Below are 14,819 nucleotides of genomic sequence, written 5' to 3'. Positions count from 1 at the left end.
TCATTATTTTAATGAATGCTGCCCATTTACACATTTGACCTTTTCATGCATATTTACAGAGTAAACCAAAGTAGTACAGTAAGTTTTGCAGGCAAATCTATAACTGGCCATTTAAAATGGCGGAGACGGAGAAGATCCAATATTTATGCATAAAGTGTGCATTTCCAAGTCATAATGAATACTATAAGTGATGATGGGTGTTAGCCAGGCTACACCCTCCTAGTGACGCAACACCTTTGGGGTTGCTTCTAGTCAGACCAAGAGCGATACAAATGTCATTTCCGAGCTCCGAAGACATCGGAAACTCCACCCACTTTGCCCGGAAGCAATCAACTTTGAGCAGCTCCAACGGCCCTGGGTAGAGGCGTGTTAAAGGCAGTGACGTGGTTTAAGCAGAGACATTGGTTTAAACCTCGGCACAGCCTTTTCTGGCCTTGACCAGTCGCAAACCGAGGGAGGCGGGTTAACCAGGCTATTTGGGAAATGTTATGTGTGACTGTATATTCTTGGTCAGACCATCTCGTACAAGATTTGAAAGTCAATGATTGTCAGGCAAGATGGGTGTAAATATACATGAAAAAGATAATACTTGTGAATGGGCAGCATGTTTTTTGGGTATATAGCTTTCTAAAAAAAATCACATATTGTACCTTAAAGAATTTCAGGCCCTGGTGGAGGGTTGACCTTCTGAAACAGCACCAGGTGTTTTCTGTGACCATCACCAACTATGTAAATGCCCCTCAGAGGATTAAAGGAGCAGAAATCCTAATTGGAATCTCTGTACAGGACAACAAAAGGTAAATATTTATCTTATCTCTATTTGTTATTATTATTGTGATTGACATTTTACCTATGAGTGGGCCAGCCTGACTTGCCCCCTTGGAATAAACGTGCCATTTCAGTAATGTATCTCAGGCTCATTCGCAGGGAACTATAGAGAGGGCTTGGTGTCACTCCCACTTACAGGTGAATATTGGCAAGGGGTTCACGAATCGATGTGCATCACAATACACATGCCATGATGATATATTTCACGATGCATTGCAATAAATGTACTGTATTATTGTGATTCATTGCGATATTTACTTCAGTAAATATGTAAAAATATACCATACTTGCTAGTTGCTGTGTAGCATTTATAATTGATTTTGGTGTCATGAATCATGTACAGAACGAAAATAAGTATCACAATTAGTTGTTGTGACGATTTTTTTGCACACCCCTACTCCCATTCCACCATGAAAACTTTGGAACCGTCCTGTGACAGACTGGCTAACAGACAGGCTGCCCTTCCCTGCCCTTCACTACTATGTGTTACCCTTCACTGCCCTGTGTTGCCCTTCACTGCCCTGTGCTGCCCTCCACTGCCCTGTGCTGCCCTTCACTACCCTGTGTTGCCCTTCACTGCCCTGTGCTGCCATTCACTGCCCTGTACTGCTCTTCACTGCCCTGTGTTGCCCTTCACTACCCTGTGTTGGCCTTCACTGCCCTGTGTTGTCCTTCACTACCCTTTGTTGCCCTGCCCTGTGTTGCCCTTCACTGCCCTGTGTTGCCCTGCCCTGTGTTGCCCTTCACTGCCCTGTGTTGCCCTTCACTACCCTGTGCTGCCCTTCACTGCCCTGCCCTGTGCTGCCCTTCACTACCCTGTGCTGCCCTTCACTACCCTGTGTTGCCCTTCACTGCCCTGTGTTGCCCTTCACTGCCCTGTGTTGCCCTTCACTACCCTTTGTTGCCCTGTGCTGCCCTTCACTGCCCTCCACTGCCCTGTGTTGCCCTTCACTGCCCTGTGTTGCCCTTCACTACCCTGTGTTGCCCTTCACTGCCCTGTGCTGCCCTTCACTGCCCTGTGTTGCCCTTCACTACCCTGTGTTGCCCTTCACTGCCCTGTGCTGCCCTTCACTGCCCTGTACTGTGTTCATGTGTGTTTCAGGTGTGCCGTCATCTCCTCTATTCCAGCTGGAGGTACCCAGACCTTTGACTGCAATGGGATGATTGGCCGCCATGTCACCGTGGCGATAACTGGACGTGCAGAGTACCTTACTCTCTGTGAGGTCGAGGTGTCTGGATTTCCACTGGAGTAAAGTCCAGGGAAACAGTAGAGGAGGGCAGAGATCATTTACACTCTTTGTGCTGTCATGCAATCTGATGTTTTTTCCCCTTTTCATAAATCATTAAAGTTCTCAACAAATGTAGGTAATTATTGCAAGAAATTGTACTGCATTATACAATGGTGCAATGTAATACTTTGGGAAGATATAGCAAATTACATCAAGTGCTTGAAGCCTTGAAGTGACTCTATACCACTCTGCAACATATAGGAAATGTAACATTGCCTTGATAAATTACAGCATGGGGTACTTTTTTAAATGGGGCATGCATGGGGCACTTTCACTTTTATGTAAAATGAAGGTAAGAATTAAACAAATTAAAGCAAGATTTTTTTTTGTTACTCCTACGTAAATCTATCAACAAGTTATCAGCTGTATTGCATAATAAACTGTCCACTTTCTGTCCAACATTGTTTTTTTTTCTGAATCATTTGTGTTGCTTTTATGTCAAGTGATCCACTACACAACAAGACATACCTAATATAGAAAAAAAAATGACATTGACAAAGTGGCATTTTAACAACAGCAAAAGTACTATATTTGGAACAAAAAAAGCCTACACTACAATATGGTAACTCCTTATATTATATATATAATACCAACCCTGGAGCTGCAGTTTCCTGTCCGAACCATTCTACTTCAGATTTCGGATTTATGTATGGGCTATTTCTGGTAGGCCTACAAAGATGATTCAATAATTAGCTTCATACTTATTCAATGAATGAGGATGAAGCCTAGACAAATGATTACAAGTGAATACATTTTTTCCAGGCATAGAGTAGGCTAACTAACCAAAAAAATAGACCTACAGTTCAAGACCATAGGCTACATAAAGTCTTCTCATAACTAAATCATTTAGATTTTGTCCCATGCTTCACTGACGAGCATGATGTTAAAAAAAAAAAAAGCAGCATTTGTAGCTTAATAATTCCATATTGATTGTTTTTCTCAACTGAAAATAAAGGAGCTGCATCCAGGGGCGGTTTTAAGGGGTGGCAGGGGTTGGCCTTTGCTACCCCAGAAATATGATTTGCCACCCCAGCTGCCCCCTCAGATATAATAGACTCTAGCCCTGCAACAAAAACGCGATACGCGGAGCTCATAGCGCGCCCACGAAATCACAATTAGCGGTTCAACAAAACATTGTTTTTTTTCCCCACACACTCAGAACTGCCTAAACTGCCTGCAACAATAATTGGGTAGGCTGTGGCATTCCAACAAAGATAAATTGGTACTAATTCGCCCAAATTGTGCTAACAAAATATCTTTATGCCATTATATCCCCAGCCTGAAACGTTGATGTAAGGCAGGGTTGACCCATGTTTTCATGTTGTTGACACCAAATTCTGACCATTCCACCTGAGTTGTGCTGCCTTCTGGCAGATATAAGTAATTTTGGGACTTTTATTCAATGTGAAATGCATGCTCATTTTTATTTTGATAATCGAGGCTTCGGTTGGAGACGCGGCGCGAAAGTTCGAAAAATTGTTTGTTGAATGGAGATGGAGGGCACCGAGAAAGTGCCACCAGACCGGGTGGAATTAAACCTGAACGGTGGCGGAGTGGAGTGTGATGCTGGACAGCAGGATTTATGGATGACAGGTGATTATGACTTAGATGACGGTGACATGAATTCAGTAAGTGAGGACGGCTTCGAACTGGCGATGTCTAGAAGAACGAAGCGTAAGGAAAGAGCTTCACCAGATGAGCCCCTAAGCCCAAGACGTCGACAGGTGAGAGAGAATGTAGTTAAGGTTGTCATAATGGGTCTTTCTCAAATGCAAGGACAGTGTCCTTTCAAGTGTATCAGCCTAATTAGTCACGCTCAGTGATTGGATACTTTTTGGTGAACTCTACAGAATATCCAATCACTGGGTATGACTAATAAAGGCTATCTAATCACTGGGCGTGCCTAATTAGGCTGATACACTTGGAAGGACACTGGCCTTGCATTTGAGAAAGACCCAAAGTTTCAAAGGCCCGGTTTACTGAAACCATTGAAAGTGAGTGTAGCGATTCACAAATTAGTCGGGGACGTTCTTGATGTAAAACCATTAAGGGATGGCAGTTTATTGATTGTGTGCCGCGACAGAGACCAGTGAATTAGACTGATTCAATGCAAAAACCTCCTTGGAATCAATGTTAAAGTTCTGGATTGGGTGGAAAGAGGGAAACTGTGATAACAGGTGTGCCGACCGATCTGTCGGACGATGACATTAAGAAGAACGTAAAGGGGCTCAGGGTATCCCAAGTTAAGCGTTTGCCTGTTGTCAGGGAGGGAAAGAAGATACCCAGCTTGTCTGTTTTGCTGACCTTAGATGAACCTAAGCAGCCAGAAAGGATCATGATCGGTTACGTTAGTTAGGGCCTACACGGCCAGGCCCTACATCCCGCCGCCTACTAGGTGTTACAAATGCCAAAGATATGGCCACATTGCTTCTGTGTAAGGGCAAGATCAGATGTGCGACATGTGGGGGGGAGCACGAATATGGTCAGTGTGGAGGGTACCAAAATTAAATGCTGTAACTGCGGAGGAGGGCGTAGTGCTGCATACAAGGGGTGCGTGAGTGACCAGCCCCTGATTTTATTCAAAGTACATAGCCTACATTTTCATTTTCCAAAAGATGACGTTTGTGCACATCACATGTTAATTTAAAGTTGTTGTTGGCTAAAAACTCAAAGTGATTCTAGGCTGTATGCTAAAATATGTATCATATTGAGACACATTTGAGAGCTTGTGCTATTCTCATTTTTATATTTGCTGATGTTTTTTTTCAGTTAAACTAATTTGAGACGTCAAATAGCTTTAAGAGACATAACTGAGAGATCTTGCTAGTGAGGATATATGATTGAGACATATTTGAGAGCAGCAAACATGTCTCATTTTTGTCTTAGCTGAGATCTGGAAAAGAGACCAATATGAGAAAGTGTTCAGAACTGGTAGAATGCTCATGCAATGCTCACGCAATGCTCATTATGAGACTTATTTCTCAGGAGAGACATTTGAGAATAATGAGAAAAGCACTTTGGTCTTAATAAATGCTCATTTATGTCTAGGAGACATATATGTGACATAAACGAGATCTCTTTTTCAATTTTGCTTTGCTATGGGGTGGCAGCTAGCTCATTAAAACAGGGTTCGCTAATGTCCTGTAGAGTTTGAATGGGTTTGGCTGACAGTTGCTAAGCTAGCTGTTAATTAGATAATTTATTGTATTTAAAAATGGCTTTTGTTTCATTTAACCACCTCAACTGTAAAACATGAATAAAGAGAGAATCTTGTATGCTATCATTCATGTCTAATTACGCCACAACTTTTTAAATTAATAGCAAGAAGCCTCTTTGTTGATTTGTAGTGTGGCTAGCTAGCTTCTAAAACAGGGTTCGCTAATGTCCTGTAGAGTTTGAAAGGGTTTGGCTGACAGTTGCTAAGCTAGCTGTTAATATGGCCATTAGATGTATTGTATTTAAAAACGGCTTTTGTTTGGCATTTTAACCACCTGAACTGTAAAACATGAATAAAGAGAGAATCTTGTATGCTATCATTCATGTCTAATTACGCCACAACTTTTTAAATTAATAGCAAGAAGCCTCTTTGTTAGTGGTAGAATTACGTTTCAGGTGGCTAGTCAACTAGCTTTGAGTTTGTAATGACTGATTTAGCTGGCTAGCTACTACTAGGCCCCAGGTGTGAATGGCCATTCATGCTGTCTATTGTCTTTTAAAATGGCGTTTGTCTTTCATTTAATCTCATGTAGGCTAATACTTGACCAAAAAGAAACTGATGTTGTACCATCTAATTATGCCCCAACTTTTAGAAGTAGGCTACTAGTGGAATATTACGTTTTACATAGCCAGCTGGTTAGCTTTGTGATTCATTCTAGGGACTGGGCTCAACTGAATGAGTTAGTTCGCCCCCTGTTGTCACGGAGGTGAATTGACGTCATTAAATTCTCAGCGGGAAAAAAACACCACGCCCTTTCCTGCATGCGCACGCAGGGCGACTATGAGGAATACACATCCCGCTGACAGTACGTCCATGCTGTACCCCAAGTCAGCACAGCATGACTATGTATCAGGCTTTAGCGGGCCGTTCAGGTGCAGAATGTGAAAGTTAAAGAGAACGTGACATATGCTGAGGCCATTAAACGAGTAAATAACGTGAATAAAGTGAGAGGTGTTAATGTTGGTGTGGCTGCTGCTGCCCCTGGTTTGTCCACTCGGGTTCTATCGACGCAGAAGTGTTGTAAAATTACTGATGATACCCTCCTAGTGGATAAAAAGAATTTCATCGCCTTCATTGCTGAGGTCGTTAATCGCGCAGTGAGAATTGAAAGTAGAACTGAGAAAATCAAGATGATCAAAAATAAAAGGCGACTGAAAAGCACTTAGAAATTAATGACTTAACCGTGCTCGCCATTCATAACATGCTCTCAGAGCCTACGCCTACTGACTCTGACACGGTGCTGACACCCAAGTCGGCATGATGGATATGGATATGTCAATTGTTCAGTGGAATGCCAGGAGCTTATTAGCTAGGCCTAATGGGCAAGAGTTTAAACACTTTATTGAGGAACAGGTCACAAAACCTACAGTCATTTGTTTACAAGAGACGTGGCTAAAACTTTCCTTAGATTTTGCATTGTATGGGTATGTCGTGGTGAGGAGGGATAGGGATGCAACGGGCGGGGGTGTTGCCACAGGCATACAGCAAGGACTTAATTATAGAGTTGTGGAGACCATGTTGGATGTGGAGGCTGTCTTAGTTGTGGTGCGGATGAACAATACTAAGGTGAGGATTGTTAACTTTTATAACCCCTGCTTGGCTATAGTGAGGGAGGTGTAGGAGGAATTGTGTGAGGCGGGTCGTGGGGCCTTGATTTTTTGCGGAGACTTTAATGCGCTCTGTGGGGGGGCGCTAGGACTGATGACAATGGGAATGTGGTTGAGGACTTTTTGGATGATTTTGGATTGGTCTGTCTGAACGATGGTGGCAATACAAGGTTTGATGTGGCTCATGGGACAGAGTCTGCAATAGACCTCACTATAGTCTCCAATCAGTTAGCTGGTGTGTGCACATGGAAGGTGCTTGACTGTGCTCTTGGTAGTAACCATTATGTAATTATGACTACTCTTAGGAATCAAAACATTTGCTTGGAGGAAAACTGGTTCCCGAGATGGAAACTTAGACAGGCGAATTGGGGCCTTTATAGTGCTACTGCAAGTGCTAAACTTCTGCGGCTACCACCAGTACTCACTGATTATGTTGATGAGCTGAATACTACTGTTACGGATATCTTGTGCAGCTCTGCAGAAGAGGTGATTGGGAAACCCTCAGGTAGATGGGTAAGGAAAATGGTTACCTGGTGGTCTGACGACTGTAAAGAGGCTGTGAGGTCAAGGAACAAAGCGTTTAAGGTTTTGAAAGGTAGCCATACGTTCAATAACATGATATGGGAGCTTGCGTAAATTCTACCAGGGAGACTCGAATTTCTCGGCTGTCAAACTTACTAGGCTAACCATCCAATCTCCCTTTTGACAGATCATACATGCATCATCATTGCCCAGGGCCGTCAACCAATCACAACGCGAGATTTGGGAATCCCCGTTACGCATCACTCATGCATCGTTCCCTCTCAGCCAATGGATCGCATTCACGTTTGTTTAAAAATCAGTCACTCATTCTGTTCTCTGCTTTCCAGTTAAGCCGATTTTGAAGTGGCTGTCCGGCGTTTTCGCTATCAAACATTCTGTTTATTTTCTACCTGGTTACTTGATAACTCCTCACCTTGCTGTTGCTGGGATGGGATTTCCAACCGCTATAACGCGTGGCACGCAATCGGTGCTTTTAATAGCCTAATAATTTTCTCGCAAGGCTTCAATCAATTTGTTTGGCACGCCGCTCCCTGATTTCCTGACTCTTGTGGATTTGCTTTTGAACTAGCCTGCCTGTGGGTGGATTTCCCCGAACTGGTGTAATTCGTGAGTAACCTGGCGGCTTTCCCTTCACTTGTACTGCGGACCCAGGGAACGTTTATCTCAGCGAATGACTATTTTTGCGGGGAAGTGTTGTCCAGGCAAGTCGCCTCTCATGCCTCATACTCGGCTTTTTGCACTGTCTCGGATATCAGTCTCGTATGCCGCTGGTTGACTGATGGCCTACGTTTCGTTTGCGGTCATTTGGGAGAATCCCATGAACTGGTTGGAGTGACTTTTGGAACATTTGCTGGGGAAGGGCGGAATCGAAGTAACTGGGCCCGCGGTGCTCTCTCGTTGCGCCTCGCGCACTTAGCCAGCTTATCTGCTCAGCACATTTGTTTTTTCGGAGGCGTTATGGGTACTGCGAGTCACAATTTAGGCTACTTGGTCCTCATCGGCCTCATCTGCTGCGGATGGACTGGTGATTCGCTTGCCAATATTATAGAGCATTTATGAACCGGTTGGTGTGGCTTTTTTGGAACGTTTGCTGGGGGTAGCCTACAGATTTAAATGGGCTACTTATATATCGAAGCGCCTCGCCCGCATGCATAACCCGACATTACCTTCTGTGTTGTTTCGTGCTACTGCCTGTCACGACACCGGACGGAGGACATTGCAGAGCCATGCACTCGTTCTTAATTGTCCTGATTACAAACGTACTTCCTATGTTACGGAGCGATGTTGAAAGGACCTCAGCCTACGGGCCGAAGCACCGCCTACAGTTTTTCATTCATGTGGATTCCGGTTGTGCGTTCATCAGTTTGCACCCGCCTATTTTCAATGTTCCGTTCAGTAGCCTATGCCCACAACACGAGCCTATTTTACGTTTTCGTTTGCATGGACTGGCCCATGTGGCGGTCTCGTTGACTTTTAAGAGTTATGACTTCGGTTCGTAGGCCTAGACTGCTGGATCGCACATTAAGCTTATGCGCGCTTGCCAATCATCACCTAATGTCATCGCACTGCCGGCAGTTTGTATTGATAAGTGTAACTTGCTTCCTCACTCCCGCTTCAAGTCATTCAGGGCTGGATTAAGTTAAAGGGACACTGTGTGAGATTTTTAGTTGATTTCCAGAATTCATGCTGCCAATTCACTAATTACCTTTTTCATGAATACTTACCCCCACCATCAAATTCGAAGCATTCCTTATGACCGTAAAATTGCACTTTTCTTACATGTAAGGGGGGATCTTCTCCATGGTCCACCATTTTTGAATTCCCAAATAGCAAATTTTAGCTCCAAAAATGACTTACTTGGACCATACTAGAAAATATTGTTTATTACATGGTAAATGTTCATGTAAGACCAAATTTGGCAATAGGCAGCTCAGTTTCAATGAGGGTCATTTCACGTGAAATCAGACACTTTGGGACCCGACCGACCCGGATTTCGATCATACTTGGTGTGCCTTTTCAGTAGCAAGGTAGCACCCCAGAACTGCATTGGTTTGAATCTGACACTAGTATTAAGGGAGAAACAGACTAGGAAAGGTTCACATGTGAGGGTAGGACACTATACATTCAGCCTTGAATATATCAGTCAGTGTTAGTCACAAAAAGATGCCTGTGGTGTTGTTTGAAAGCTCTTTTCTGGCTCTACATATTACACAATCACCTTGGAATACAACTACTCTCAGAATATGAATTATGATAAATTGAAAAATTAAAAATTGAATATCTAAAAAACCTATATTTTAAAATGGCCAGTTCCTTGTCCAAACGTAGCCGGCAATGTCATGAGCAGCACCTAAAATGCTGGTGTTCGGTTTGTTATTCATTTCAGAGAGAATTTGACTCACAAATATGGCGTCATACAGACCACTTACTAATAATATGGTAATACCATAGTAGCATCACATGACAAAACAAAAATAAAACAAAAATGGTCAGTGTCCATGGTCCCAGGTTTCAGAAACTAAGGCAGATGTCCATTTATACACACCAAATGATGATATGTGAATGTTTGAACATTCCTTCTCTGTGTACCTTCTCTGCTCATGACATTGCCGGCTACGTTTGGACAAGGAACTGGCAATTTTAAAATATAAGTTTTTTTAGATATTCAATTTTTAATTCATAATTCATATTCTGAGAGTAGTTGTATTCCAAGGTGACTGTGTAATATGTAGAGCCAGAAAAGAGCTTTCAAACAACACCACAGGCATCTTTTTGTGACTAACACTGACTGATATATTCAAGGCTGAATGTATAGTGTCCTACCCTCACATGTGAACCTTTCCTAGTCTGTTTCTCCCTTAATACTAGTGTCAGATTCAAACCAATGCAGTTCTGGGGTGCTACCTTGCTACTGAAAAGTCACACCAAGTATGATCGAAATCCGGGTCGGTCGGGTCCCAAAGTGTCTGATTTCACGTGAAATGACCCATGAGCAGCATAGTTGCAGTTCTTTTTTTTGACCATTTCCTGCACAGTGTACCTTTAAAGATCACGCAGGGCTTTCGGCCTGCGCCCGGTCGCCGAGCATCGAGGGATATTGTAGCCGGTCGCAATGCCTTGTCTATTTCGAGTTATTCTGATCACAATGGGCTACATGTACACCGTCCAAATTTAAGTAAATAAATGAGTGATATCCGTGGGAAGTACATCGATGATGACCGTTAATAATCATAATTAAATTATACATGAAACTCTGCCCATGGAGTCCTGTCAGGGTTCTGATCACTCCCCATTGGTAGCCATCTATGGGCTAACCCTCTCACTCTGTACACCACTCGTGCCCTTAGGCTTCATTGGAATCGTCAGGGCGCTCGGACTGTGATGTGTCGTATTGTGTTTGTTTTCTCATATCTGGTGATGGTGGTCTCTGCTGCTTTCCCGTACACTTTCACATACACGTGCGTCTGCCGCTCCACGTAGGGCATACGCTGCGTCATGCACTGGGCATCGGCCCCAACGTCGGACTGGGCATTGGCCCCAACGTCGGACTGGGCATCGGCCCCAACGTCGGACTGGGCTCTGGCCCCGACGATGGACTGGGCTCTGGCCCCGACGATGGACTGGGCTCTGGCCCCGACGATGGACTGGGCTCTGGCCCCGGCGACGGTATTGGCCCCGACGACGGACTGGGCATCGGCCCCAACATTGGACTGGGCATTGGCCCCAACGTCATCCTGGGCCGGCGACTCTACATCATCCTGGGTCATCCTGGGCCGGCGACTCTACATCATCCTGGGCCGGCGACTCTACATCACCCTGGGCCGGCGACTCTACATCACCCTGGGCCGGCGACTCAACATCACCCTGGGCCGGCGACTCAACATCACCCTGGGCCGGCGCCTCAGGGCTCGTGCATCAACGGCACACCTCAGCATTGCCCTGGGCTGTCGCACCTCAACACCACGGCTCAACACCACGGCTCAACATCACAACTCGGCATCACAATGGGCCATCGCCTCAGCATCGCACTGGGCTGTCGCCCCAACTTTAACGCCAGTCACCTGGTTGTATCGGTATCCTCATCCATCCTGCATGACAAACTTATCGCAGCTACCCACTGGTAGCGAGTAGGAGTTTATGTCTATTTTGATATGCCCTTTTTGTTCTGGTGCCGTTATTCAGTGATGTTTCAGCTTTCTGCTCTGTCCCTCTCAGGTCTCGATAACCGGCTCTCCAACTCTCCTCTGTCGTAAGCTCGCACTTTCTGCATTCTCCTGTCTAAGGTGCCACCCCTTTTTTATTGCTAGTCTAATCATGCAGTTTCCGCAAGTTGTCTCTCTCAACCAACCAGGGCATCCGCCCCACTGCTGTGTCAATGCCTGCTTTGCACAAGCATTCACCGCGCCACACCGCGTAGGTGTTTATCATAACTGACATGGTGTTATTATTCTTGGTCGAGATGTTTTCTTGGTGTTTCATTCATTGTTCGTTTCAGCTACAAGCTCTGCTCTCTCCCTCTCTTAGGTCATGATTACCAGTTGTCTGCCGATTCTCCTCTGTTTTAACCTGACCTTTCTGCTATCCTGGCCGAGGTGCTTGTCTTTTAATGTTAGCCACTCATGCTTTGTCTAAAGCTGTCTCTCTCACCACTCTGGGCAGACGCCCGCATAGTGCAGGCTTTCAGCCGCTGGTCGTCCGACGCATGTGCGTCTTGCATTCGGCTCATTCCTCGCTTTGTCATCTGGCTCAGTGTACTGTTTCTGTTCTGTTAACTCTGTTTCGTTCTTCTCGTTCCTCGCCTAAGAGGTATACAGCACGCTCGTTCAGAATCGGCGGGGTCTGTCCCCTACTGCGATTAAGGCGCTGGGCCGTTGGTCGTCTGGCACATACGCTTCCTGTATTTGCCTCACTCCTCATCACGTCGTTGAAGCATGCTATATCTGGTCTGTAAATTTGTTTTCTATTCTCATTTCTGGTGACGGTGGTATTTTGCTGCACCGGCGGCATTCACTCTATCTCTTGGGGGGCTATCGCTCCGGTCACCCGGTCATGTCTGTATTCTATCCTTCTCTCATCTATCAGATCGATTTTATAGTGGTCTGTAAGCCTGTTATCTCTATATTTTGTAACATTGAACCAGCCTGGCTAGTTGCCATGGTTGTTTATCCATGATGTCAACTATCATACCATATATTATAGCCTACATTCATTCATCCATCCATTCATTTACTCATTCATCAACATGTTCTACTCTCTCTCCTAGGTAACGATTCCGGCTCTCTACCTACTGTCATAATCTAAGTTTTCAGCGCTCTCCTGACCAAGGTGCATCTATCAATCAAATCATAACGCTCTGCTGTGTCTCTGCTCTCAGCGCATCCGCGCCATGTCTTCTCGCATAGCCTAAGGTACCGACATTATCATCATCACCATCATCATCACAGGCTTCATGCCTCCGCTAGACCACCGCCCATAAGCTTAAGCCTTAGAACATCCCTATCATTTATAATCTCATTTAATCTATCATCATTTGTCTTCCAACCTATCACCTATCACTTATCACTCATCATCATCATCATTATTATTATTATCATAGTCATCATTGTCGTCATTATCATCATTATCATTATCATCATTGTTACCATCATTATTATTATTGTCATTGTCATCATTATCATTATCATCTTTATCATCATCATCATTGTTATGATCGTCATCATTATCATCATTGTCATCATTATCATCATCATCATTATCATTATCATCTTTATCATCATCGTCTTCATTATCATCATCATCATCATTATCATCATTGTCATCATTATCATCATCATCATTGTCATCATTATCATCATCATCATCATCATCATCATCACCTATCATCCTTCATCTTCCGTCTATCATCAATCAATCATCTAACTAACTTTTCATGTCTTTCAGATGGTGTCTCCTTGTAAGCGGTAGGTGAGTTCACTTCTAATCTCTATTTTGGGGCAGGCTACGCCCGCCTCCATCTCCGCTGGAGGATATGCTGTCCTACCCCGGAGTTCAACGCGAAGACGGGAACCTTCGCCAAACAGATTCATGCATTTTGTATCAAGTGTAATTGTTCGCCAAACGGATTCATGCATTTTTGTATCATGTCTATTGTTCAATAAATGTTAATAACGTTCATTTGCCTCTCGAGTCTTCATGGTAGAAATGGGAGCTTGCGTAAATTCTACCAGGGAGACTCGAATTTCTCGGCTGTCAAACTTACTAGGCTAACCATCCAATCTCCCTTTTGACAGATCATACATGCGTCATCATTGCCCAGGGTCGTCAACCAATCCCAACGCGAGATTTGGGAATCCCCGTTACGCATCACTCATGCATCGTTCCCTCTCAGCCAATGGATCGCATTCACGTTTGTTTAAAAATCAGTCACTCATTCTGTTCTCTGCTTTCCAGTTAAGCCGATTTTGAAGCCACCACCACCCCTCCGTCCACCGTCACCAGTGGTTCCCGTCTGTTAGGGGGCAGGCTACGCCCGCCTCCATCTCCGCTGGAGGATATGCTGTCCTACCCCGGAGTTCAACGCGAAGACGGGAACCTTCGCCAAACAGATTCATGCATTTTGTATCAAGTGTAATTGTTCGCCAAACGGATTCATGCATTTTTGTATCATGTCTATTGTTCAATAAATGTTAATAACGTTCATTTGCCTCTCGAGTCTTCATGGTAGAAGGAGTATAACAGGGCTCAGTCTAAGGTTAAGAGGATTGTCAGAGACACTAAAAGGGCCTACTGGGGAACGTTCAGTGATAAAATAGGGGCGCACATAAAGGTAAGCGAGGTGTGGGGTATGGTTAGGAAGATGGGAGGCGTTAGGAGGGATTTCTCATTACCTGTACTTGTGGATGCTGGTGATGAGGCGGTGAGTAACTTGGAAAAAGCAGAGTTGTTAGCAAAGCTCTTGTAACCTATCTGTGGAGGACCGTTCATGGAGGAGTAAGGTCGTAAACGGCAATAGGGAGATTTTGGAGAGAACAATGATTGGTGATGGCGTGCTGGATAGGGAGTTTTTGAGAGCTTTGGTTGGAGTTAAAAACTTGTCGCCGTGGAAAGACAATGTGTGTTAAAGGATGGTTTCTGAATTGGATGATATGGCCAAATGCGTTGTCTTGAAATTGTACAATAAGATATGGGAGACAGGGAAACTGCCTGCTAGTTGGAAGCATTCTGTGGTAATTCCCATTGGTAAGCCGGGCAAGGACAGGGAAGAATGTTAAAAGCTACAGGCCGATAGCCCTTACATCCAATCTTTGTAAGCTCATGGAAAAAATGGTAACAAAA

At 44.4% G+C, this 14,819-nt stretch overlaps 1 long non-coding RNA gene across 1 annotated transcript; it reads left to right on the top strand.

Annotated features, from left to right (window-relative positions):
* The first annotated feature begins 12,480 nt into the window (after positions 1–12,480).
* LOC134448575 (uncharacterized) lies at positions 12,481–14,183 on the top strand. Its single transcript, XR_010034795.1, has 3 exons — positions 12,481–12,892; positions 13,425–13,448; positions 13,935–14,183. It is a non-coding gene; the product is annotated as an uncharacterized LOC134448575 (long non-coding RNA).
* Positions 14,184–14,819: the final 636 nt, after the last annotated feature.

This window comes from Engraulis encrasicolus, chromosome 5 (genome assembly GCF_034702125.1).
Source record: "Engraulis encrasicolus isolate BLACKSEA-1 chromosome 5, IST_EnEncr_1.0, whole genome shotgun sequence".
Lineage (NCBI taxonomy): Eukaryota > Metazoa > Chordata > Actinopteri > Clupeiformes > Engraulidae > Engraulis > Engraulis encrasicolus.
Note: the sequence above shows the minus strand (reverse complement) of the source record. Positions and strands in the feature narration are given on the sequence as shown.